Source organism: Ambystoma mexicanum, chromosome 4q (genome assembly GCF_040938575.1).
Source record: "Ambystoma mexicanum isolate Mex_15411 chromosome 4q, UKY_AmexF1_1, whole genome shotgun sequence".
NCBI classification, from domain to species: domain Eukaryota; kingdom Metazoa; phylum Chordata; class Amphibia; order Caudata; family Ambystomatidae; genus Ambystoma; species Ambystoma mexicanum.
Genome location: NC_090928.1, coordinates 535,868,839 through 535,896,447, shown reverse-complemented (window position 1 = coordinate 535,896,447; position 27,609 = coordinate 535,868,839). Strand labels below are relative to the sequence as shown.

General features: G+C 47.3%; 2 protein-coding genes across 9 annotated transcripts in view; one reads left to right on the top strand and one right to left on the bottom strand.

Annotated features, from left to right (window-relative positions):
* Positions 1 to 9,275, bottom strand: part of LOC138467824 (uncharacterized) — a 68,876-nt gene extending 59,601 nt beyond the window's left edge. Inside the window, exon 1 of the mRNA XM_069608093.1 lies at positions 9,162 to 9,275. The gene's annotated coding sequence lies outside the window, so the exon portion shown is untranslated. The remainder of the gene's footprint in view (positions 1 to 9,161) is intronic.
* The window catches only part of NHSL1 (NHS like 1), an 844,536-nt gene that overhangs the window by 624,385 nt on the left and 192,542 nt on the right, over positions 1 to 27,609 (top strand). The gene's annotated exons all lie outside the window — the stretch shown is intronic.

The window sequence follows — 27,609 nt, the reverse complement described above, 5'->3', positions numbered from 1 at the left end:
GAAGTAGTGGGAGGGATCCAAATAGACCCCTGGGGTTTTTACAGATGCTGAGACGTGGATGTGAGTGCCATCTATGGTGAAGGCTAAGAATTGGGCATTGAGTTTTTTGAGGTTGGCGGGTGACCCCACCGATAGCATTTCCGTTTTGATGTCGTTTAGGCATATTTGGTTCGAGGCCATACAGGCTTGGTTTGTAGCGTATGTTTTGTTGATAGTGAGGGCGTCTATGTCATAAATGCCTGACAGAGGAATGACGATTTGGGTGTCCTCGGCATAGTTGGTGTAGGCTAAGACGATGTCGTCCAGGAGGTTGAAGAGGGGTTTGGTGAAGATATTGTAGAGGGAGGGGCAGACGCAGGATCCTTGTGGAACTCCACATGGAAAGGGGATGGGTGGGGTGCTGGCAATGTCCGAAAAGTCTCTCAGCGATCTTCCTTCCAAGGAGGTGACCCAGATTGTGGCCTCAGGGGAGAACTTAGTTGTGAGGGCAAGTATAGGTTTTGGACACGGACATATTTTAAGTTGAACTCTTTGACCCAGAGGGTCTTTAGGTAGGGAAACCCCACCTTAGTTTAGGGCAAGTTAGGCCTTCATCCATCCTGACATTAAATGAATACAGCGAGTTTGTTTGAGCTTTAAATATGTTGTCTGTGTCTTGCTTCATGATGCCATCACAGTACCCATTAGCAGGGTTGCTCAATTCATGATCCATGAGGCTTCGGTACAGTCTATTAAATAAGCTGCTTAGAGCTATAAATAATTCCTGGCCGGAACACCCCATTCTTGAGTTCTAGTTGTCCTCCAGTTGCCGCCAGAGATGGAGGCTGCCCTCCTGTGATGACTTCTTAGTCAACTTCAGACAGGCCAGAATATAAATAATATCCCAAGCAGTTCATTTGCTTGAAGGAGATGATTGAATCACACTTTTGTGCTGGCATGTCTGAAACTAAATGAGACTGGATTTTGAAGGGATTGGCAGTGAGATGACATTGGTTTCACACAGCTCACTGCTAAACAAAATCATCATGTTACCAATATATATATCTTCATTAATCTTTTATAACGTGCTTCAAACCGGAGACCAGTCTCTAAGCGCACACACAACCTCACAGGTGTTTGTTGCTACAGCCAATTATAAGTGGCTCTCTGGCTTTTGCCTATGGACCCCTGCGCACTTCCTCCTAAATATAATTCTTGGAGACGCAGCTGCTTGTAAGTGCTGCAATCTTTTACAGACAAGGGAAGGGGGCTTTTTGAGGTAGTGATCTGCTTCCTGAAGAAGGATGTGATTCTGGGGATGTCCGATATTTGTCAGGTAATGCCATTGACCTCCCATTTGTCACCCTGGCAGCAACAGACCAACCCTCAAAAAGTGTTCATCCCCATTCAAGTGTGTGTGTGAACCATTTGATTGGTTTGGGGAGGGAGCGTGCATTTAAGGCGCGTGACTCACGATGAAACGTCTAACAAATCGTGTATTTACTTAACATGTTATTCTGTTTCACGTTTTTGCTTTCCCTGGGGGATGGGGAGGGGCATTTTAGGCAATTCTTTAGGCCAGCGTCACATTCGTGCATGTCTGCTGTGAATATAATCTAGAATAATAATACCCAGCAGGTGGCGATATACTGCTAGAGGAAATCTGTCTGCAAGTAAGAATGTGGAAAGAGCCTGAACTGTGAATTGAAATATTCTGCTCGGCCAACGGGGAGGACTGGACCGAGCACCTAAACGCGGGCACAGCACCTCCCCAAGCGGATGGCCTTGTGTGTGTTGAGAAACGACGCATCCATCTGCTTACTCTGTCCAGTGCGCGTCTTTCTTCAGGAATAGTCTAAACTCTAGGTCCTTGAGTGCAGGCCCACAGGAGTAAAATGGCACCCTGCGTTGGAAAGTATCGGCAGAAGCCACCCTAAGCAGGTGAACACAGTTCTTATCCCCTTCTGAATCCAGCACTGCACCTCCAATGGCGCACGCGCAGTTAGTAACTTGCCATTCAGTCCCAGCTCCAAAGCTTGTGGCATGAAATGTTAAAGCGGGCCTGCCTGTTATCTGCCAGAGCTGCGCCTCCGGACGCCTGATGATGTTGACATGTGTGACTGTGTGTGCCTGTACAGACGGTAATGCGGGCTATTTATAGAATAAAGTACACCACAGACAAACCTGTCGCTTAGTATCTTAAATAACCAGTGTTTTTACACAATTCAGTTGTTCGTATTCCCGTATATGGATAAGATGCTGGCTCAGCCCTGCTGGCGTTCGAGTAGCAGGCCCTCGGCCAGTTGGGTTATGTCGTCTGCTTAAACTAATCTGTGGTGGCCCGAGACATTCCTAGAGAAAGAAGGCTTAGCCCTGAAGAGACGGCCACTGTCTTGCACAGAATGGCGGCCTCCCCTGCTAGGCGCATTCGCATTCTGGGACTCAGCTGGGGGACTTGGCAACAGGGCCTGCGCTGAGAACCCGCTTGGGGTCCTCCGCTCCAGGAGACTACTGCTGGAATTAAATACCAAATCCCTTCTTAGAAATATTAAAACGCGTGCTCGGTCCTTGGCTGTCTGCCCGAAAAACTGTAAACGGGGCTTGTGCCCCGCCATTCGTGGTTGTATGGTGATTGTCCTCGCGGGGATCCCAGCAGTCGGTTTCCCAAATCGTATCTCGAGCCCACATGCCGGTCACTGGCCCATCTCGTTGAAGATAACATGTGGGCGCTTCATCTATCATGACCCTGTTCTCTGCGGTCCAGACTGGCTTGGGAAAGCAGTAGCTCTGGAGCTCTCGCTGGGGCGGGGCTCGGTACGTTGTGAGTGGGCGTTTATTTAGCCACATAGGTTGGGTACTCTACTCAGAATGGATTATTTTCTATCACCGCCAGGTGGCCCTCTTGTCACAGGACGATACCTCGTCGGTTTTGATCTCGTGACAAGACTTTGTGTCGTGTTTACGGTTGTGGTCCAAACACAAAACCCCCAATTGAGCATGGTTGCTGCCTTCTAACACATAAGCCACCAGTAAGTAAGTACCCTGCCTGTGCATGTAAGCCCTGTGTGCTGGCTTCCATTCTTTTATCAGTCGGGTAAAAACGCTTTCAACCGTTAGTTAAACAGGAAACTCTTCTCCATGATGCAGCCATGCTTTTGTTGCTGTCCTGACGGTGTTGCATAGCACGTGCGTGGTGGTACAGTGCTCGACAGTGAGTACTTACTCACAGGTACAAGAGCTTGGCTGTACACCCAGGTTTCTGGCCCTGTACTGTCAACATCCCCCCAGCCCCCAAATCTCCCTAATATGCAGTGTCTTGGTACTAGTACTGAGACCTCTTGAAGTATGACTGTTGGTTGTACAGGTTTGGTCAATGAGAACCTTTATGGTTTGGCAAGTGTATTGAAGGCCTGAGATGAGATGAAAACTCTAAAAAGCTTTGTGGTGGTGAGTAGGTTGGCAATGTTATTATGTAGGGTGGAGGGCTAGGTTGTACTGGACACCATCTGAGGCTACTTCAAAGGTATATCTGCAAACCACCTTTAGCACCATCCAAGATACCATCTCTATCAATCGTCGCAGTTCTTTGGGCATAGAGAGTATTTCCCAGGACTGGCTCCACTCTTTACTATTGGAGAGAAAGCAGGATGTTTCACGGTCCCCTTTCACATCTATGTCCCAACCCGCATGTATGGTTGTTCCCTAGGACTCGTCCCTCTCTCGCCTTCTCGTTAATTTGTCTCTGCTTCCATTGGCCAAACCTATACAATACAATATCAAACTGGACCATGTCACTGCAAAATGACAACTTGGCATCACAGCGGAACCCGAGTGGAAACTGAATGGGGACAGTACCGAAGTTGTTAGTTGGTGATGACTAACAGATTTGGGTGCCTCCATTCTGGCCCACCTCCATGGGCATATGTCCTCAACTTCAGTACTGTAAAACAAAAGTGTTAAAGTGCGTCAGTTGCTTTCTCTCACCCTCGGTGCTGCAAATGAAGCAACTGCCAGTTTTCCTGTTTTTACCAGCTTCTGGTCTTCAGAAAATGTTACCTTTCTTAAGCTATTCTTCAAGGCACTCTTTGATCGCTAATAATGTCCAATCAGATTGTATTACAGCAATGGAGTTTATCCTGGACTGGCTGTTGACAGTATAAAACCACTGCAACACATTCACAATGTTGCTGTACTGCTTCCTACTCACAATCGCCCATCTCACATCTCCCCAACCCTTTCGTCCTTTCACTGGCTGCCCATTAAGAAGCGTGCACAGCTCAAGAGGATGCGTGTATGGGGCATGGTTGAGGATTTTCGAGTGAGCCCCAGCGGAGTGCGAGGTGGTCTTGCTCGGCGTGTGGTGGTAGGCCAGGATGCTCTGTTTGTTGGTTTATTTTATTTGTATAGCGCTCCAGACCCAGGGGTATATGGGCGCTCAAGAATATGGTTACAGGCATAGGAAAATACATTGCGACAATTGTGCAGCAGTTATACAATTTACAAAATTACAGTTAACACAGATAGCAAACAGTGTGCTATGTCGTTATATATTTAAATAATAGGTACACAGAGATGCAGGGGATGTAGAAGCTAATATAAATAAATGCAGGTTGGTGGTAGGTGAGTGCTGGTAAGTATGGTGAGGTGTCCCGAAGGACCTGAGGTGGCGGAAGTTATTTATTTAGTAGCCAGGTGATGACCTGAGTTCTGAAGGGTTGAAAGGTGGGGATGGATTTGATGTCCAGTGGCAGTGTATTCCAGAGTTGGGCGGCTAGAACCGAGAAACTGGTTCCGCCGGCTCTTTTTAGGGTATATTTATGCACCACCAGGCATAGTGTGTTGGTGGATCTGGTGATTCTGGTAGCAGGTTTCAAGGTGAATTTATTGGTTAGATAAGGCGGCGCAAGGTAAGTTAGGGCTTTGTAGGTGAGGCAGATAGTTTTTAGATCGATTTTATTTTTTTTGTTTTTTTATTTATTTTATTATTTATTTTTTGTTAGATGGAGAGCCATTTACATGATTTTTTGATAGCAGAGATATGTACACTCCTAGGAATATTAAGAGCAGCTCGGAGTGCGTGGTTTTGAAGGACCTGCAATTTGGTGATTACTAATTTGTTTGCGCCTGCATATAAGCTGTTGCAGTAGTCCAGTTTAGACTGTATAAGTGCTCTAGCTAATGTGAGGCAACTGTTGGAGGATAGCAGAGGTCTACAGGCCCTGATCAGTTTCCCTGTGTAAGCAGTGGCTGAGGCGGTCATGTTGATTTGTTTGGAGAGGTTAGTGTTGGTATCTAGATATAAACCAAGGGTTTTTACACTTTTTGCGATGGGAATAGTGTTTCCATCAATAGTGAAGCTAGTATAGCTAGGGCTGAGCTTCAGGATGGTGTTGGGGGATCCGACAAGGAGCAGTTCAGTCTTTTCATCAATGAGGCAGAGGCCATGTGTGGCCATCCATGCCTGAATGATGGAGAAGACTTTGTTGATCCGGCTGACGTCCGAGATGTAGTTACCGGATAGAGTTAGGAGTATCTGGGTGTCATCTGCATAGTTGGTGTAGGTGACACCCAGATGGTCCAGCTTGTCGAATAGAGACTTTGTAAATATGTTATATAAAGTTGGCGAAATACAAGAGCCTTGTGGGACACCACAGGTGATGGGAATTGGGTCGGCCGCTGCTAGCAGTGAGAAGACACGCATGGTCCTGTTAGCAAGGAAGGATTGGATCCATGTGACCGCAGTGTGGGAGAAATGTGCTGCCGATGACAGGTGGTTGCATAGGATTTTATGGTCAACCAAGTCAAAGGTGGCGGAAAGGTCCAGGAGAAGAAGGATGGCAGCCCTACCTTTATCTTTGAGTTCGTCGATCTGACTTTTGAGACCAACAAGGGCCGTTTCTGTTCCATGTTGAGGGCGAAAGCCAGACTGACTAATTCCTAATAGTTGGTTTGTCTCTGGATAATCTTGAATTTGTACGTAGGCCACTCTATCAAGGATTTTTAGTAAGAACGGGACGGTGGTGATAGGTCTATAATTGGTAGGTATAGACAGGTCGAGTTTTTTTTTTTTAAATTGTTTTTTTTTTTTTAACAGTGGTAGAACCCATGATTGTTTCAAATTACCTGGGACTGAGTTGCTGGTGAATGACAGGTTTAGGTAATGAAAAGGGATAGATCCCTAGCTGCGTCTTTTATAATCTGAGCGGGGCAGCTGTCCCCCTTACAATATGAAGGTTTCAATGAGGCTATCATTTTTTGTACTTCAGGTATAGTTACCTTTTTGAATGTGAAGCCTGAACTGACCGCAGTGGGCGATGGTAAGGTACGACTAGGAGTTGAGCCATGGGTGAGTTGTTGTCGTTTGTTTTCAATTTTGGTTTGGAGTCCTGAGATTTTGTTGGCGAGGGCATTCTGGATACCTGTGCACCAGAGTTTATCCTTAGTGCCATGTATCTGTAGGGGGATTAGGGTTTTCTAATTCCTTTAAGATGTTAAATAGTTATCTCGTGCTAGAGCCTGCCTGAGTTATCCTGGAGTTGTAGGATTCTTTTTTGGCACATATAATCTCATTTCTGTAGATGGTGGTAATATTAGTGAGATTAGTTCTATTTTCTAATGAGGGAGCTGTTTTCCACAGTGTTTCAAGTTTGCTTTTTTGTTGTCTGGGTAGTTTGAGCTCCGGGGTGTGCCAAGAGTTAAGGTGAGCTTTCGGCTTCCCTTTGCGCATTTTCAGTGGGGCAATGATGTCGATAGCTTTAGACATGGAATCGTAGGTATTAACCAACAGGTTCAAGTCAGCTGTGGCTGGTAGCGTGCTTAGAGTGGGGACTACCAAGGGTATTAGTGCTTCAGCTGTAATGTACTCTTGTTCCTAGTTGGGCAGGCTGGTGCAATAAGAGATTTGTTGGGCACTGGGTTGTTGATGTTGATATCTATCGAAAGGAGGTGGTTATCCGTCCAGACAAGATGCAGGGGGTCCTTAAGGGTAATATTGCAGTTAAGAGCAGCTACCCAGTCGAGAGTCCTACCTTTCAGGTGAGTGGGTTGGGAGCAGAGTTGTGGGAGGCCATGCTCCGCTAGTGCAGTAGCCAGGGAAGTGGCTGAGGTGTCATGAGGGTCATTAAACCCAAGATTGAAGTCCCCAAGGATGATAATTTGAGCTGAGGGTTTAGAGCTTTCGGCTACTAGGGATGTGATATCTTCTTCAAATGAGCCAGGCGGACCTGGCGGCCTATATATTAAATGCATCGTAATTGTGCTCTTAGGGGATGTTTGCAGTTTGACTGTGAGATGCTCACATGAATTTAGCGGAGAAGAGGTGGCAAGTCTAATGTCAAGCGAGGATTTAAAGATGATAGCTACACCACCTCCTCGAGCGTTGGGTCTATCGGCTCTGAGGATGGCATAATTATCAGGGATAGCTAAGGTGAGAGATGGTCCTGCCGCGTTATGCAGCCAGGTTTCAGTCACAGCAAGGAAGTCCAGGTTGTTGGTCAGGATGATGTCGGCAGTCTCTACGGTGTGGGCGACTAGGGATCTAACGTTTAGAAGTGCTCCTTTTAGCAGGAGTAAGTTAGAGTAGAAACTACATCCTGGTTGTTAGTCTTGTTGGGCGGAAGGTTACTATTGTTATGTAAGATTCTGGCGCCAAGTCTAATGTTGCGCTCGGTCAAGTCGAGAATGGTGGTCTGTGTGTCTGTAAGGACAATGGTTCTAATAGGTTTGTAGCGTAGAGTAGGGTGTGATGACCTCGTGCTTGGGCGGTCCCGCTTAGGACTATCAGTGTTCCTTTGGGCTGGGGAGTCAGCTGAACTGACTCCTCAGTCAGTTCAGGGAGTCAGCTGAGTCAGCTGAACTGGCGCTACCATGGGTGTGACGGGCGTAATGGGAACCTAGTGGGAAGGCTGGTGTGGTGGGTAAGAAGGGTGTTGGGCAGGTGATGGGGTGATGCCTTGGACAGGCAGGTCTAGCTAGACCGTTTTTATAGGCAATGTAACTGTTACCGCTGCAAGGTACATAGTTTTGCATGGCACAGAATGGGAACATGATAAAGGTGAGCCAGAATTGCATGGTGGTAGCCGTGAGTCAGAGGCACAGTGCATGGATTGGCAGTATGGCATCAGTTATCAGGTTATCAAGTTCACAAGCCGTCAGTTCATTCAGTTTGGGTGATAGAGGCAGGGCTGGGTGTTGCAGTGTCATGGTAGAGGCAGCAATAACAATGCAATTGGCAGTGTAGGTTGGGCTGTAGTAGTATGAGGTACTGTGAAGGTGCTGGGTGCTGTAGGCTAGACACTTAATTAGGCTTAAACATGTGCAACTGAAATTGTATTTCAATTGAGTGGCCAAGTTCAGTTATAATAGTGGTCTAGCAGGTAGGCTTTTTCAGTTATGCAGGTGGCATGCATGGTTCGGCAGAATCAAAGTGGCTAAAACATTGCAAAAACAAACTAAAATCGACTGTGCTAGTATGGTGCATCAGAGGGCTAGATCGATTTTGCTGATAGGGTGCACAGATAGGCAGATTCAAAATGGCTAAGAACATTGCATAAGCACGTTAAGTTAGCAGATAGGTAATAGTTCTGGATGCACAAGTAAGGCGTGCCTAGGTTCAGGATTGTGCAAGATGGGTAGGCAGACCACAGTTCAATATTTATGGTCAGTGGCACACTTAGGATCGAGGTTACAATGAGGCTGTGCGCAAGGGTGAAGTGCACGCACACGCTATGGGTGGGTTAAGGTATGCCTGGGTGCCGATATCGACACACGGAATGGGATCGGAGGTGTCTATTCGAGCCGATACTAATTGGACAGTAAAAGATTATTGCATAGCATATATTTTTGGTATAAGGCAGTGATGTGATGAACATACACAAGAGTACATTTGAGGTAATTGCTTAGCCTTCGTTCAGCTGTGCAGAGGTAACTGATGTCTCGCGGCTGGTCTATCACAGACCCAGCAGGTGGGCTGTGCCTCAGGTCTGGGTAGGTTACCTCGGGTTGATTCTTATGAGAGGTGGTGGGGAGGGTACAGGGTGTTGTCGCAGACAGTGGCTGGCCAGCAGTCGTAACGTTGGCCTGGTAACATGGTGGGCGTTACTTGCAGGGTTCGTGCGAGACAAGGTTTCGTATAGTGAACTGCGGGTAGTTTGGGGAAGATAGAAGTGTATCTTAGACAGTACCTTAGAGACGCCTTGGCAGCGAACCGTGCAGACAGCAGATTTCGGCAGTGACAGGCAAGGACAGGCGATGTGCCTTAGTTCCCGTGCCTTTGTTCCGGGGCTCTTCTTTGCCTTCCGGCGACCTGTGATAGGCATAATAGCTGGCCAAATGGCCAATCAGCGTGTGGGGCGGGCTGAGGAGGGTTGCTGGGGCTTCGGTCGAGTGCCTCAGAAGGCGGCAGCCATCTTGTAGCGAGTTGGACCCTCTTGGTTCGCAATGGTGGCAATTAAGAGTAAGAATGGTCCTTCTGCAAACTGCAACGACATCTGCAGTTATGGATGATGCAATCCGACCTTAGCTCTGCACACAGTAATATCAGTGAGCATACAGATGCATACGAGGCTTCATAGATGGCCGTGGGGAGGACGTCTAAATGACCTGGACACCCTTAGCCTTACTACAAATCAAGGCAGGGTTGAGGCTGGTGCTGCTCCTGCAGCGCAAGGTGAGCTCCGGCTCCTTTGGACGCCTTGTGCTGTTGCTTAGCCTATGGAACCTGGAGCATGTGTACTGTGCCTGGCGTGGCGGCTGCCAGGCCTCAGTCCATGCCCTCATTAGAGCATCTTCATGTGGGAGACAGTTTCCTGACAATAGGCTCACAAATCTCTTATCCTCTCTGCCCCACCTGTGACTCTCTCCGCTTCTTTGATCTCAGCTAAATAAATCACTTCTTAAGCGCATTTTGGGTGCACGTAAATTAAGCAAGCTGACCCTCTGAGTGAGTGACTGACATTCTGTGACACTTAAAATGCCCAATAAGTGGGGAATCCGTTTTTTCTATAACAGATTGCGCCAAGAAGACTCGTACTCTTTCAGAGGCGTACACGCCTTATAATGAGCTCTCTGAGGACTCACCTGTGTATTTGGGTACTGCAGTAAACCCGAGCACTGCAGTGCAACAAATCCTGAAGAACTAAGTGCACCTCAGGCATTTTTCTAAAGAGTGAAACTTAAATGGGTTTTTAATGTACAAAGAGATTAAGGGATCAATAAATGTAAACAGGGTTATCACTTTCAGATATACAATGCAAATACAAGGATTTCAGAAAACTATTACAGAGGCCTTAAGCAACCATTTTCCCCATGGTGTGGGTGTTTGTGCTTCCAAATTGTGATGCGTGGTGAAAAAGTGCCCTAATGAGATGTGCGGGTTTCTCCAGTGATTACTCTAATAAACAAGGACATGCAGTGTACTTGGTGAATTGTGGGTCTGCAAACCGCATGCAAGTTGGTTGTTTTGATATCAGCAGGTCATGGATAACGTTTATGCATTTTCAAGAGGATCCTCAAATCGGCACGGTGAGCATGTAGGTTGTGTACTCCAAGGGTTTAAGTTGGCTGGGGCAATTCCCTGAAAGTTTGTAAAAACTACTACTGAGCCAGGGCGCTGCGGGACCCCTCCATAAATACTTCCTGCGATTTCTCGTGTGCGAACGATAGACTAAGGAGACACTCTGTAAGTGAGAGGGCTTTCTCAATTAGGGAAATTAGATGTCTTCTGCTCAATCGCAGGAACCCAAGCTGCTGTCCAAACTAGTATATATGGCTTGCAGACATTTTAATGTTATGGCAAGTGTTGTGACAAGTGATAAGAGCAGGGAGCTCATTGTGATGTACATACTCAGTAGGGTTTTCTGCTTGATTCACCATGTGAGAAACCTGAGGGTATTCTCCCTAGTAGACCTCAGGAGTCCCTTATTCAGGAGGCCAGGGAAGGGCTGTTGCTCTCAGATCGCAACCCTGGGGGTGGACGAGCGAGGGAGCATCGCCTGGGTGGGGAGCCCAGAGTTATATTTGGGAAAATGCACCAGGTGAAACGTGGTATTGTACCGGGGAAGAAGGAGAGGAAGACGAGATCCCCAAAACCTTTGTAGGTTGTGCTACATCTGCCTCCCTTTATATAGTGTAATCTTTCTTACCCAGACACCATGTAAGCCCCGTATACAACCAATCCCCTAAGATCTCAAACTCTGTTACACCTAGAAATTATCTCTCTCAGAATTCTTGTTTCCCTTTGTTGTACCCAAATACTCCCAGTCATTCGTTTTTCGTCCCTCTGATTATTTCCCCACTCCCAACCTGCTCAGACAAAACACTACTGTTCTCACAATCCGCCTTATTTATTTCAAGATAACATTCCTGTTCATTCCTGCTTATGTCACAACCTTTACCAATCTCACCCTTCTGGATTTACCAAACCCCCTATGATGACCAATATAATTTCTCATAACAAAACTCCCATTTTTGACACAAACAATTTCTTACCCCATTGAAGACAGCAGACTAACTCTAGAGCTGTTTACCTAACATATTCCGACACAAGAGTCAGGCAGAGTCGGGCAATTAACAGGAATCATGAACACCTGTTGGCCCTTTCTCTTCCCCACAGGAATGGTGACGCAAGAAAGCACTGGACGAGCAAGGCAGACCGCACAACATAACAGCTAACTCAGCACGGTAGTGCAAGAGGAGGAGAAGGACTGCGCAGACCGAGAGGGTGACAAGGAGAGAGTCGACTTTGCCCTTTCCGACCAAGGCCTGTGAAGCCTCTGCAGAGAGAATAATGCGAACAGTAGCCAACGTGTGTTGCAGCAGATGTCTACGGTACACAAGACCCACCTCTGCTGATGACCAACACTGGGAGAGACACTGGTCTCTGTGGTACCCACCTTGACTCCGGAGAGGAAGAAAGCCAAATGTTTCATCACAGCCGGTGAGTCAAGGGGAGAGCCGATAAGAAGCCGAACTGTGTTAAACGAAAAGTATCAAACGGCTAATTTGAACTTGGAAAGGTTTAAAGAGACTATTGATGAAAGAGGGGGAAGGCCACAGCAACAGAGGCGTCCGACACCATGTGGGTGCTCACGCAGGAAACTCTGGGCGAATATCCAACCGTAACCAGAAGGCCTTGGGAAGAGGCAAAGACAGATCAACATGGTCACACAGGGGTCTTACAAAATCCTCTCTTCCGTCGGAAGTCTTTGACTGGCAGATTATGAAAGAAAGGGAAATTAATCCTGCTTGATGAAATAAGCGCATGAACAGTGTTATAAAGGTTGACAGGAGTGAACCCGAAGGTGGGAGTCAACGTCAAAAATGGGTCCGAGCCCGAAGGAGGGAGATCCAGTGGTGGAAAGTCACCACCCAAAGTTCATTGAGAAAATAACTGTTTAATTGATTTTGTTGAATACGACTTACGGAAGCGGGGGGCCCAATGATTTCCACTCTGAACAATTATCCTCTCTGTCTCCAGATTCATATCCATTTACCAGGCACCAGACCATCGCCTCTTGTGGGCCCCCACATACTTAGATGTGCCCATATGGCACAATGTAGCTCACCACAAATACTCCTTAATAAAAACAAATAGTCTGAAAGGTGCTGTAAAGTTAACATGCTGCAAATTAGAATCGCTGCCTATCCCTGTGTAAATCATAATCGCTGCCTATCGCTGTGTTACACATGTGCCGTCCCATCATATGTAAGAGTATTCCCTAAGAGACCATGCCAATAAGGTACCATGTGCGCATTGTGCAATATTGTCATAACCTCTAGGCGTGCTGGGTAGGGATTTGTTGCATTAAGTGGAATGCAATCTTCACTTTCCATCGAAATGACAATGTCCTCCTCCCGCCTAGTGCTACTCTCACTTTCCTGCTCCTTTGAAGGCAAGAATATACCACTCATCAAGCTCCTTTCTTACACCATTACCAGGTTGCTCCGATGAGTAGGCAGCTTAATCGCATCTTTGCCAACAAGCGATTAAAATATGAATGGCCAAACAAGATCTTGGCTGCTTCCTGCTGCATTGACTCTTTCTCAGTTGAAATCCAAGATTGAACACTTGTGTGTAGTATGTGTTATGTCACTTGTGTAGTGCCTAGTGCCATTGGTTTGGCTTCGAAGCACTGTGGACTTGAACACCCTTTGGAAGACCGCAGTCGGAGATGCAAGAGGTGAAGAAAGGATTTCTAAAATGAGTGTGCATTTTATGCCAGCATGAAGGTGGGTAGGGAGTGGCAAGGTCCCTAGCAGCAGCCCATAGTCATCAGGTGTGAGATTGGGAGCTGTGACAAATTGTCTGGGGAATGGGAGTCTATTGGACGAGTGATGTGTTTGTTGGGTTTGTGCAATCGAGTAGTGAATAGAGGTATTCAGATAAGTGGGGCGTGCTCGTGCAGGATACAATGACGTTTCGTAGTGGAAACCGTTCAATGGCATTGAAGCTAGCAATGCTGATGGTGCTTGAGCTCCTGATCTCAACAAGAAAGGATATGTTAGTTCTTAATCTCTGGCCCATTATCATGATCGCCATTGCCAGGCTCTGCTGATCCATGCTGTTCGGCTGTGTACCAGTCATTAGCTTGCATATGTAACTGCATGCATTGTTGCGGATCTTCAGCCCAAGGATCTATTTGTGCCCTGTGAGGAGTTTATCTTCTGGAAAATAGGGTTTCATAGAATTAGTAGGTCGGTGTGTGACTTATTCCCGGCGGCAATGGAGACTGTTTTGATTGGACTCTAGCTGGTGGGAAGCTGGGAATGTCCAGAGCTACGCTGGTAGTGCTGTCCACCAGTCCAAAAGAGGAGTGAAGCACTTGCTGTGAGGATGCATGCTAAAAATGCAGCCACCGAATGTAACCCTAGAAGACCCTTTTCCTTCTGAGGTTGATGCATTGAGCACCATTAAATTGGGTAATGGCGACGCCTGTTTACGTGCTACCCTCAGAAGCAAACTGTCTCATGTAGCACCCGCAACCACAGTTTGCTGGCATTAGTTCTGCAGTACTTAAGAAATGTGTCTTCCATGACTTTTGCCTAAGTTCGGTCATGTTGGGTGCCGGTGAAGAGCCCCGCCCGCTACACCCTCTCCCCCACCACCCCCGCCCCCCCCCCTCACGCGTGAAAAGCAGCGTGTGGACTCCATGATCTGATAGGGAGGCGGTTTAGCATCCACGCAGATCTGCACCGGGGCCCACTTCTTACCTGGATTCCTGGGCTGCGTGGCAGGGCCCGCTTGCAGCAGCGCGTGAAATGCCAGAGATTTCACAAAATGCACAGATAACATGTTCCACCTGTGAAAACAGTTTCATGGAATGCCAACGATTGTTGCTATTTGCTCAGCAATGTCAACTAACATTTTTCCGTTTCCTGCAAGCGGGTATTAAAACTTTTTGGGACTCAGTGCAATGATGGAAAAAGTTGAGCAATGCGACCATGTGCTTATTATTTTTTTTTTACCATGAGTCAAACTCCTTGTGCACATTTCTGGCGCTTTTCCTCTGCTCAGTGATCAGTTCACACCCCCTGCACATAGTTGGAGTGGTTTCATTGATTACAGGGCTGACTGTTCAGAGGCACGGATTGCGTCATTGATTTTCATTTTGTAGGTTGGTTGAGTTGCGCCCTCTGGGATTCCGATTATAAAGCTGCTTCCTTTATTTTTCAAACTAATTTGCCTGGAACCCCAGCCTTCTTGCCCTGCTCCCATTAAACCCTTTATTAACCGTTCACTGCCTCTCTGGGGCGGGCACAGCTTCCAGGTTTTAAGAAACCCACTCGCCACTCACTAGGCATGGCACACATTTGCCAATAGGCATGGCTAGGAGACCTGCCAATAAAACGCCTGTGATCCAGATAAATGTTCATGCTTTAGCCAACTTGCATGCTGCCACCATGATATCAGATAAATGCATTCTTTTCGGAGCTATGAATGGGAAGCGTCTGTTTACTAGGCATCGAGTTAAGCAACTCGTCGTTATACCTGCGATGTCATCCGTTTTCAGTTTCTTAAATTTTTGTCACCGAATGAATAATCGGTTAATGTATACGGTCTTTTGCATACTGGCCGTTTCATAATGTGAAGCGTTCATGGCCTATAGAACAGACCAGGTCTGCAAGCCGAGGTCCATTGGCTAGAAAAGAACTTGGAACCCATTCCTGCATTTCAAGTGTTTCAGTGATGTTCGCATGGCTTAGGCTGGGGGCAGGGGCATCGTAATGGCTAAAGATTTGTTGCCCCTTGTTGTTGCCATTTTGGGCTATCCAGCTGGTAACCTTTTGGTGCACCTTGCAGGGGGCTTCAACCCTGTCACTGATATCGTTTTTTCTAGGTCAAGTGGAGAGAACCCCTCAACCAACACAAAATGTTCATGGTCTTTGATAAAAAAACGACCTTTGTCCACAAGAACGTCAAGAAACTGACCAATGTTTGCTGGTACAGGAATCAATTCAGACAGACACTGGTGGACATTACAAAGTTTGAACAAGAGAAAACTATGTTCCACATGTATGTTATGATAAGTCATGTATAACGTAAACGTGCCTGTAAACAAGTGTTTCTAGGCGCGACAAGACACGGGAGGGAAGACCGAGGGAGGACAAAACCAACGATCTTACTAGGTTTTGTCATTCAGATTGTGCAGATGTAGGAGTTGAAACATGGAGGAACTCTTGCAGATGATAACACCTGGCTGAGGGCCTGCAGCCAATTCATTTGCTTGGATCACTGGTGTAAGCTACAGGTACATGCCATTGCTCTTAATGACCCGGTTAGCTGTTTGACCTCTTGCCACTGCCCACTGCCTGCCACACCCTATGTCTGCTCTCCACCTCCAGCCTCCACTTGTCCCCCAACCCTTCCGCTTGCCTCTTTGCCTGTCCTCCACAGCACAAGGTCCTACAGGCTTTATTTGAGCTCACCACCCTTCTCTGCCTCCTCGCTCAGGAGAGGTGGCCGGTGTGCTTATAGCTATTATGCATGTTCGGCAGGCTGCCCCAGATGGCATCAGCCTGCTGCCCTCCTTATTTGCTCTGGCTGCTCTCTAGTTTATTGATCTGGGTGGTAGACTATTGATATTAAGCACCCCCCACCATGACACTTATAGCTTAAGAAAAGCATGTGCCGGTTGGAGGATGGATGGGGCTATTTGTTAAGACAGATAACTAAGGTGCGTACTACCAAGATGAAGCTTATAAAGAAGGCAAAAAAAGTGACCAGTCAGATCTGTTCAGAGTTCGGAAGGTAGGTAATCCCAAGTGCAATGGATACCACCTCAGAATGATGGAGCCAGAGTCTTGATTGTGTCGGGTAGCATCGTATTGCTGGATGTCCTTCAGCCTCCAGATCTGCATAGCTTCAGTTCTTAGATGCAGGACCTTTGAGGCATGCCAATTAAACCAGGATAGGGGCTTTCAGAGAGAATCTGTAGAGAGAAAAGAGGGTGACGTGGTGACATTGTCTGGCACTGGGAGTAAGACCCTGCATTGAAGGAGGCTTGGAGCAAGGCGTGTAGACTGATAAACTGGGCATTGTCTGGATTTTATTCTTGACGGGATGCCTTGATAAAGTTGAGTACAGGGATGAATTGTTGAGTTTCCTGAGCAAATGAGGCACCCATTGAAATGATTTTGCTACAGTTCCCAACCAGCCACGGCTAGAAAGTGGAGTTTGTTCGAGAGTCTCTCGTTCCGCAGTTTTTAATGAAATGTAAAGTCATGAGATTACGACTCGGATTAGATCGAGGGTAAAATCATTCCTGTTTTATTTCACCAAAATATTTGACGAGTTGGTTAAGAAATTAAGAGAAAACCCAACAACTAATATTTCTAACAATTCCCTATTGTAATAGGAATGTAGCATTGGTTATGCCCCAGCAACACAATAAACTAAACCATGCAGTGCTCAAACAATTGTTTACAGAAACGTTCCATAGAAAACGAGTGGATGCAGAGAAAGACCAGGGTTTTTTGTTGCAATCGAATGGACCAGGCTTCAACTGAGGGGAGGCCAGACAAGCGTTGAGAGCAAGTAGGCCATATGCCTCAATGACTGGTCCTGTACACGTTGCATCAGTAACTCTTTGCCAGGCTTCCCAGTGGAAAAACTGACAGCGGATTGGGGAGGGGCTGTTGGTTACACCTGGAGCCTATAGACCCCCTCTATGAATGCACCTGAGGGCGGCCACCTGAGGTAGAGTGGCTAAGCCTCAGGAATCGGAGGACCAGGGTAGCTGTTTATCTCAATCCTAACCTGCGACCTTTGCTTGCTCACAGACCTTGAAATCCTTATGTATGTATGCGAATTTCCTGCTGGAAGTTACCGGAGAAAAAAAGTTGGACACAGTGAGGAATGGATAATCCCATTTTACGGTACTACCTCCTCGTCCACTGGCCCGACCAGAGTGCCTAAAAGCAGGCTCACCTCCTCTACATGACTCCGACTTTGCACATCCGTTGCAGAGTTGCCTGCACCCGTTGGATCTTCTTTCTTGGGTCGTCGTCTGCATGGCCAACAGCATAACGCCAGTCCCGCCTCCGCTGCCGACCTGTTCCCAGGAGCAGATGCCACAGGCACTCCTTGGTGCCCGTCTGGCTCCTGGCATTCAGAAAGCGCTGGCCATTTCGTGCAGCTTCTATCCACCTCTCTCGGTTTTCGTCCAGGAGGATCCAAACGTGTGTGACAACAATCCATCCCAGAGCCCCTCTTTATTCCCCATAGCCTGCAAATAGCATTAGAAAACAAGTGACCATGTGTCTGGGTGACGCCCTCTGTGTTCTTCACTTTCAGGTAGAACGTGACGAAATGGAAAATACGGGTTCTGATAAGTGCACTGCCATTAGTCCAGCCCAGTGCCAGACAGCAGGGAGCCGGAGGCCAGGGGAATGGGACATTGGGTGTTAAAAAGCACAAAGGCTCATTCATGGAGAACTTGCCCAAGAAGAGTCCCTGCCCTGGGAAGGAAACCCGGCCTTGTGCAGAATGGAGCTGCTCACATGCTGCAGCATCTGACCTGCTACCACAGTGCGGGTGCTTCTTGTATCCGCTATAAGTGAGGTTCTGTTGGGGGCCTCGTGCATCCTATGACTTTAAAAGAAAAACGTGTATTCGTTTCATTGTAGTCCTCCACTTATGTGCCAGAGGTCGCTTAAGTGCGCGCATATCGTACACCCAAACATTGGAGCGACTCCCCTGTCCCTCTCCTAAACCCACTGCTGCCTGGACCCACAGGTTCTATTGTGATACACCACCTGACATGATTATGGTTTATTTCTCTTCGTTTCCTTTATTTGGTTTGTTTTTGTAACGCACAACATGCATGCAAAATCTTTCGTGGAAGGAATAGGCAGCAGCAAAACCCAATTTTCAGGGATTCCATCATTAAAGATGACCTGTCTGGCATCTCAGGGGACCAGGAGATATTTTGCAAGAACTGTGACCCTCTGCCCTTTTTTTTTCGGGCATTCAATCTTTTTCTTAAAATTGCACGATTGAAAGCGTGGGTGTCAGGGGCGTTCAGCACTCACGGCGAGGGGAGGGGATCAGGAGCACTTTGTCATCGTTGGTACACAGGTGAGTGCTCTTGCAGACAGCTTGGGGCCATGATGGAGCCTTTGAAGTTGAGGAAAAACCTGTTCTGTTTTTATCTATGGACTGCATTCCCGTGCCCCGAGTTGGAATTCCTTTGCCAACTCCCACTTCCATCTACTCGCTGTTTGTTTGGAGCCTTTGGGGAGAAGCCCTCCACAGTGGTGCTGCGTGTTAGCTATGTTGGCCTGTGAATAAGGCATGATCTGCGTACTGGTGTGCATCACAAAATGGCAAATGTAACACCTGTATTGGTCAAGCTATCATGGGCCCAGTTTTGAACACTCACATAAATGGCATGGATGTAGACGGGGCACACAACCATTGCGGTTTCCGGACAAGCATCACGTTCTTACCAGTTACTTGTGGGTGAGGACCCATGTGCACTAGGCAGGTGTATTTGTCTTACTGCGTTCCCCTTCTTGTCATTCCATTATAATATTATAAAGGGCACCTACCTGCCCCGGGCACCCTCCCAGGAGTCGGCAGCCCTGTCCTTGATTCCTTGACAGGCCCGCTGTCCCACCGTGCTATTTAGGGCTTAGAGAGCACCTCCATTTGGAATATCCCTGGCTTGTAAAACATGATGCCAGGCCCGGAAGCTACAGAGCTTCTGAATTGTCACACTGACAGCCACATCTTTTAAAATCCATACATATATTTGCTGTGACATTTCAAAGGACACATAACCTTTAAGCGGCGGCTGTTAATTAAATCCTACAGCGCCCAGGCTCCGTCCATGCCAGCGTTATGCCAGTCTCTTGGCTTGCTCATATGCACATCAATTGCACAAGGGTATGGGAATTACACAGGTCAACAAGCGCCCGCCGTGAAGAACTACCACAGAGACTCCTGGCCATGACAAAGGCAAACGTTCGACTAACAAGATGGAGACATTCATGAAGGCCTCTCTGCTGTCATGGAGGCAAAAGATGCTGGACGTGTGCATGTTTTTGAGTCTTGTTGTCCATCTTGGCTGTGTGACGTGAGAACAGTGGCTATCCCTGTATTTTTGTTAATGGTCTAACTTCTTCAAATCCTCAGTTTAATTTCTGAGAAGGCCCCTAGAATGAGCTCCATCAACTGTTGTCTCCTATGTTCTTGTCAGGACCCCAGTGGGACTGTTGAAGCTACACCATCTGGGATGTGGAACCCTCTTGTATCCCGATTCCAAATGAAAAATGTAGACGTTTAGGACTGTGAACTGTAAAAACCAGATTAATAGGATTAATTTGTTTATATGAATAATGGGGCACTGACGTGGCCTGAACAGCCCCTTGGCCACTAAAAATTCTGCCCGCCTCATGATGTTCTACTAACGCTAGAGAGGAAGGAATCATGTTAGGCTTGTTAATTAATGCTGGTGAAGGTTTGATCAATCTCCTTAAACAATCAAACTAGCACTAGCATATGGAATTGAATATTTGCGGCAAATTGAACCCTCAATCAAGCAGTGTAACTCTTGCAGACGGATTGCCCCCTATCCTTTTATGTTTGCAGTTCTGTTCTGTGTATCAAGGTTTTGAATTACTTTCCATATACATGAAGTATGGAGTGGCATGGATGATTTCCACTTGGCTCTCTTGACTGTATTTATGCGTGCCTTTTAAGATCTGTTCATTGCATTGTAAGGTATGTTTTCAAATAGTATATAGGTTTGACAACATTATATATGAAGATGACTTTGATATTTCCTGGAATTGTTACAACAGAACAAAAACGTAAACTTTTTCCATCAATTTTTTTTAACTACTATTCGGTGTGCTTGTAGAAAACCCTGCTCTGCATACACAGCGTCAAAGGGCTTTGCTTTATTTGAGCACCACCTGTGCAGACCGATTTTGTAAACTATTTGTACAGAGGGTGTGTAAATCAGCACAGTACACCACTTCCCTTAACTTTCTTCCCATGAGCCACAAACACATAGGCGCCACATTAGAGTAATACACAAGCTACCCCACCCAAAAAAAATACACATCATGGGCCTGTGGCAAAGGCCAAGTGGCTGCTTTGACCTTCCACACTTCCCCCTTCGGGTACCTGCACTAGGCGACGGGCTAGCTGGTTGCTACTTGGTCTGGGGCCCTTCCTCGCCGCCTCTGCCCCCTCCCTGTGAGCCACACGATGGGCCCACTAGGCATGGCCTATTGTCATGCCCAATGGCTACTTTAAAGGGGGTGCAGGTCCTTTGGACCTGCTTCAGAAACCCAAAGCCACCGGAGGTGCCACCATGCCTAGGGGCAGTTTGCCTGCACCCTCAAGCCACCTTTTGTGGGTTCTTGTCCTGTAATTTGTCCCTAGCCAGCCATCCCTTTCAATTGGGCATGTTCTTTGGCCATTCTCTGGGCTCTCCCAAGCCACCTAAAGTGGACAATAGCCATGGCCTAAGACCCTGTTACTAGGCTCCCTCCAAGGTGGCCTCTGGCTGTGGCCTACAGCCCACTTTTCCCCTTACGTAGCCATTGCTAGTGTGCCCAGAGAATGGCCTACCATTCCCTCAAGTTCCCCAAGTAGCCTGTGGACACTCTGCCCCACGAAATGTACACTTAAAATGGCTAGTGGCTACTATGCCAGAGGCCCCACCAAGCCACATAAACTGGCCAATGGGCCTGGCTGCCGGCCTCTTTACCTACTTTACCTATTGATGTCCTGCGGGCCACCACTCTGGTCTGTCAGTCGTGTCCTGGAAAGACCTGGATGTAAACAGACCTGCTTGGTGGCCTGGTGCCAATCTGGCCTCTTTCAGCTAAATAGTTTTTTTCTTCAGTATTTCGGGGGATCTGATGTTCCCCAGGGAGGGCCTCTCTAGGGACTCAATGACCCCAAGAGGGCTACCGTATGACCCTTATTATTATGGTTCCAGCCCTGGCCAGAACTGCATGATTTGGGACCCTTCCTTTAAAACTTTTCCGTCCCTTGACAAATCTGTGTGCGTTTCCCCCAAAAATTGAGTGAGGTCTATATTTTTTTGTACGTTTTGTGAAGATTTCATGCTTCCAAAAGCAAAACGTGCCCTTCCCCTCAGGGCCCAACTTAACTTTGAGCACAGTTGCTATTGATGAAACTGCGCGTTCACCGTGTAGGTGGTGGCTTGGCACGATGCCCTCTGAATTAGTGGTAAGTCAAGGGTGGCTGGACCGTCGGATGATCTTCATCTGAAATGGCAAAGGCTTCCGCAGTCTGGAAGCAAGAGCAAAGACGGCCTGCGTGTCCAATTTGTGGAAGAAGGGGATATAGTGAATGTTTCCGGGTGCTTCTATTTGGGGAGCATAGATGATATTTTGAGATGACGATGGCAGTCTATTCGCGAATTGCACAGCAGCTGATGCACCAAGATTTACATTTAATTCGCTAATCAACTTGTACCCCATGAAAAGAGAAAGGAAGGTTATATGTTTCCATCGCCAGGTCATAAACAAGTTATTTGCCTAAATTACTGAGTTCTGGTCCCCCCATGACGAACAACTAGATTATGCGACGCCACATTCATGGCAGCGTTTCCTGCTCAATGATCATGGCAGAGGGGGGTGGGTGGCTTTTTTCCAACACCCCTCCCCCAATCTGATTGTAGATCCTTCTTCCCTGGGCCTTGCAGGGGATGAGCTCCTGCTCAGCCCCCCTCTTACCGGTTTCATAAATGAGCCAAGAGCAGGCTTTGCCTGGTCATAGGAGGGTGATGTTGAAGAGCTGGCGGCGCGGGGGATCGGGGCTGAAAGGAGCCTTTGTGAGGCTGGCGATAAGCTGGAGTCCGCCGAGTGCCTGTCACTCCTGGGCCTCTTTGTGGAGTCTGTGGCTTTTGTTGGAAATGTCGTGAGAGTGTCACCTCTCAGGTACATGGGCTTAATGGGAGTACGGGGTAGGAATGCCGCTGATCATGAGGCAGTGTCGGGAGCAATGGGTGTGCAGGTGAAAAGTGGCGCACCTGTGCCGGAATGGGGCGGTGAACCTGGGACACTCATCAAGACCAGGTGCTTATCATTAGAGTCTGTCCCAATAATCTTCTTTTGAAGGGAGCAGTGGCGTTCCTTTCAAAATTCAAGTGGCAGTGGCCAAGGACCCTGTGAAGGGGGCGGGGTAGCAGACCCTATGAAGGGTTTGTGTTTGAGGGCCTATTAAGTTGCACCATGGTCAGCCCAAGCGATAGCCTCTATGCCGCCCTCGGCAGCTGCTGGAGAAGATGAGACCTTCCTCGGACGGTATGGCTGCAAAGTACAGTGAACATGCAAGCACATTGCTCTCCATCTGATGCAAAGCAGTACTGACCGCCAACACCTTTCAGAAGGTGCCGCGGGCAGGGTGCTTGGCCTGCATTGGCTGGTCTCTGCTGGCATAAGTGCCACACTCTTTGCTGGGTACCGTTCACCCTGCTTTGCAAGCATGCCTGGTTCTCCGCTTGAGCCTGCATTAGGTGACGCACTCTAGGCCATAGGGGGAGTTGACATAAAGGAGCATAGAACTCGAGACGGCTCAGTCAGATGCCTTGTGCAGGCCCAATGAAGAAGAGCCGTTCATCGTCTTGGGGCTCTTGAAATGTGTCGGAAAGCCGGGTCGAACTGGGGCATACAATTGGCTTGCGGATCAATGCATAAAATGGTCCATAGTGGCAAATGACAACTCATTCCTTTTCTGATGGACTATTTGAGAAGTACCGGAGAAGAAATTATTTGATAAAATGTGCCACAAATTCTGCATTGTAAAGCATATTTGTCCAGTAAAACTGTTCAAAACGTCTACCTGCACAGTCAGACTGGCCTATTTGGGCCCAAAACTGGGCCAATTTTAGCCAAAAAAACAGGCTCAGACTACCATGCTGGGCCTGCACTTTGGGCAATGCCTTATTGCCCTGTAGACCAGTCCGAGCCTGTCTGAGAGGCCGCGAAAGCCCTGTTCTGTAAGGCGTAACCATATAATATACTGGAGGTTACGAGGCAACCCGTAGCATGCAAGGAGCAAGACAAAAACCAAGACAAACACCCTGAGCCAGAGGCATAGCCAGGATTTACTAACAAGTGGGGCTTGAAGCTGATCTAGTAGGGCCCACCGCAGTGACAGTAACATCTGTAAATGCCCACACAGCGCTGCTAAGTGGGCATTTCCAGATTTTGGGTGGGCTTTGCACACTCGGGCTCTACCCTCTCTACTCTGCCCTGAGCTGTGGCACATATGTGTAATTTTTTTTTTACTCTTCAGGGATAACTCTTGAGTAGACACAGAGCACCTCGGAAACGGCTTCCAGCAATAAATTGCAAGCCTTTGTTTCCAAAAGCCCGGGTGGCTGCTCCGCACTTTTGAAGAGAGAGTCATCACTTGTTTGCTCCACAGGAGCTGGAATTCCGCCATTACTGCAAAGAGCGCCTGTCGGGTGCACAGAGGCCTGGCAAAGTCCGGTCACCTCACCAATCAGAGAGTAATTACTTGCATCCTATCAACCACTTCCGGAACCCAGCCAAGGTCAGGGCCCCAGTCATGCCTCTCCAGTGAAGAGATGATTTTGGTCACTGGGCAGAGAATAGACCTGTATTTGGAATCTTTACCACCCCTCTGTAGTGGGATTGTCCCTCTTGTTTTGGGGTACTGTATGGACTGTGAAGCGCCATGTTTTCTGATTTTGCAAGGAGGATCAGCAGGACGGGACTGGAAGATGGGAAAAGTAACACAGAAACGGTGGTGTGAAAAGTTAGTAATAGGCATATGATCTTAGTTTTGAAACTGATATACAAGCTTGCTAATGACTCTTGGGCCTGGTGCTCACAAAGAACCTGCCCTCCCAAGTGCGTTTGTTGGCTCTGTGCCGCAGCCGGTTGGTGCTTCTGAAGCTTTAACCCAATCCTGGTACCGATTATCTCTGGCTTTGTGCTGCCTCGCGGAGGCATTTACCACCTTCCTGCATTGTGCTGCAGAACCCATGGCAACCTCAAGTAGCATGGTTTCTTGCCTGTGTCTCGGTTCCAGGGCGACTGCCTGGTCTGCTTTGTGGCTGTGAAGAGGGACTCTGCACCGGGAAGATTACCTTCTGCTGGAGCACAGCGATCTTGCGTAAAACGAGGTGTCTTAATGGGGGTATCTAAAATTGTGGTTTTGCGTGATTCCTGACGCACCTTTTTCTTATGTGGCAATGCAGGCCTGCAAAGATGTATTGCAATGTGTTTCAGTCTGCATCTTAAAATTGCCTTTCAACTCTGCGTTTCTTGGGTATCTGAGCATCGCTGGCCCTGCTAATGTGTGGCTCGAAGTTGAACAGAAGGTGGAAACAGGCAGATAGGGTGATGGATGTTCATAAGTGAGGATATCTCTGGGTGGACTCGCCGATTCTTGTTGGTGTTCCTGGTTTCTACTGCGGCCAGCCGGTGACAGTCTTTCTCTACTTCTTTCTCGCGACCGCTTTCTCTCGGCTTTCTTGTCTCTCGTGGCTTCTGCTGGGCTTGTCTGCTTCGTTCCAGGCTCCAGTGAGTTAGATGATGACTCAACACCTGTGAATGCCCAGGAGTCCATTGTTGGCTCCTAGCATTCCTGCAGCGTGTCCTCTTCTCGTGGCAGCTTCTTTCTTCTTGGCTCTCGTGCCGGTCGTCTCCACCGCACTGGTTGCAGCCCTTCAGTCTCTCGGCTTGCACTGAGAGGTGTAGCTCTCTCCCGCCAGCAGCACACCTCCACTCTGTTTCTGTTCTTTAAATTTCCCTGCCACAGGTGCGTACGCCCAACAACTAGAGAGCTGCGTGTGCCCTTCGCGCTGCATTACTCGGTTTCTCTTCCTCGTCCCAGTATTATTTTGTTTGAGAAAGTGGCAAAGGAAGTCGTTTCTTGACAATTTGCAAGATAAACCTCAGTACGTATTCTGAATGGTTTCCAAGGGCAAGTCAGTCCTGGAAGATTTGTATGTGGAATCTGAGATGGTGTTTTCATAATTTTCACAAGGCAGATCAGAGTTTGAAGGTTGGCCTATGGGTCTTGGGAAAAGGTTTTTAATACCCTTCATAGGTGTATGCCAATATGCTATGAGGGTATCGGGTATGGGAGGGTTGTCCTCAAGGGAAAATGGAGGATACCGTCTCACCCGATGAGGGTTTCCTCCCCCCCATTTGATCCTTCCTCATATAGCTGGCCCCTTGGTCAGGATCAGGAAGCGGCTGCCGTCCGCTGGCCGCATGGGGAGAGATTAATGCTGGGAAAGGAGTGATGACACCAGTATTCACCATGGTTATGAGCTTTCATGTGTGCAAAAAATGATCTCTCTGATCCTTATTTTTGTCCATCCTTCACAACTGGTTTAGATGGTTTGCTCAGTTTAGAAATACTTCGTGTATTATTAATCAGGGTGCAAAACATGAACTAGCCATTGGCTATTGATATTTGACTCTTGGCGAGTAAGAAATGGTATGCTGTGAGTATATATAAAATTAGGGTGTAGAGACATTTTGTGTGACTGGCTACTAACTTGAAATTTTGACCCCTGATTAATTTTCAATAATTTGCCATGTTTTGATTAAACAAGGCTCAATAAAGTGAAATAACCAATCTCCTGCATATATTTTTGTGCGCTTGTTGAAACCTATCAAAAAAGTAATGGAATCTGTGACCTTGGCAATTTGAAAACTCCACCAATCAATGCTTACACGGGAATCATACCTGCTTATGATATGGCATTTTTAACGAGCCTATACACAAGTGTTTCAAGGCGTAACAAGGCAAGGGAGGGGGAACAGAAGGGAGACACAGACAACGATTTTACTAGGCCAGGTGACTTTGAGATTGCGCAAATGCAGGGAAGGGGGGGAGGGAAAAGTGCAGGGGGGCGGGGGGAGTCCTCTCCCATAAAGAGAGAGAACCTTGTGATCGTTTCTTAACAATATCACAGCTGCTACAAAAACATGGCACGGCTGGGCATCCCTCTAAATATCCAACTGAAATGATTGTTCACCCACGCTGCTATATCATTGATATATGTAGTTCTGCTGAAAAGGGGTGGAAATAATTTTATCATGCAAATCCTAGTGATCATTTATCTACATTGAATCCCTATTTTGAGGCAAAGGTAATACAAATGCCAGTCTACCTTCAATTAAGAGCATATCGTACACAGCGTCTGACCTAAACCACAATCGTCTGCCGACACTTTTAAGACACTCCAGCCACAACTAAATAGACATTTTTAATTTGCGATCCACTCATTCCACATGTCGCCATACTGAGTAGTTTCGGTCACCTTTAATGTATTTCGTTGACCTGAACGTTATCCAAAACTGGGTGGTTTAAAAAGAAATCCTCTCATTTTACCAGTGGGTGCCTTATCTCAGCAAACCACTAAAACGAAATCATGATTTTCTCTCCACAGCAACGGACAGCAGGATAAATTATGTTTCTGCTATGCAAATTTCAAGGGTCAACTCACCTGAACTAGATTTGGCAACTAATTTTTGCAACAAGCATTATTTTTAGTGTCACAGGCTAACCAAAAGATTATCCCACGTATGGTCACTTCATAAATGTACTCTCTGCAATGTTCTCTGAGGAAAAAAAGCAAATGTCAGTCAAAGCAAAAATCAAATTTCGCAAGAAAGGGCAAAGTGTTCAACTAATCTAGTTCCATACATTGCCCTCTGCCCCTGATGCTTATATAACTACCAGGAGAACACCATGGACCATATACCAACAAGAATCATGGACAAGCTTGAATCCATTTTCTTTTACATGCCCTACATCACCAAAGACTGGAGCAACACACCTCACCAAGCAGAACTAACCAAAACCAAACAACCCTGCCATCAATCTAATCGGACAACTCGACGAAAAGATTGACCACTTAAGAACAACCCCTCCCAACAAGGACAATCGGGAGAGAACCACCAGCAACGGAAAATCAACCTATACTGCACTGACTCCGACACACAAAAGAACAAACCCACAAGGGAACATACACAAACTACACTGCAGCCTGCTCAACAGAAATCCATGACCTCCTAAGCGAGGGAGGCACAGACATGCTCTTTCTCACAGAAACTTGTTTATCAGACAATTACAAATCCACTGCACACTAAGCCATACCG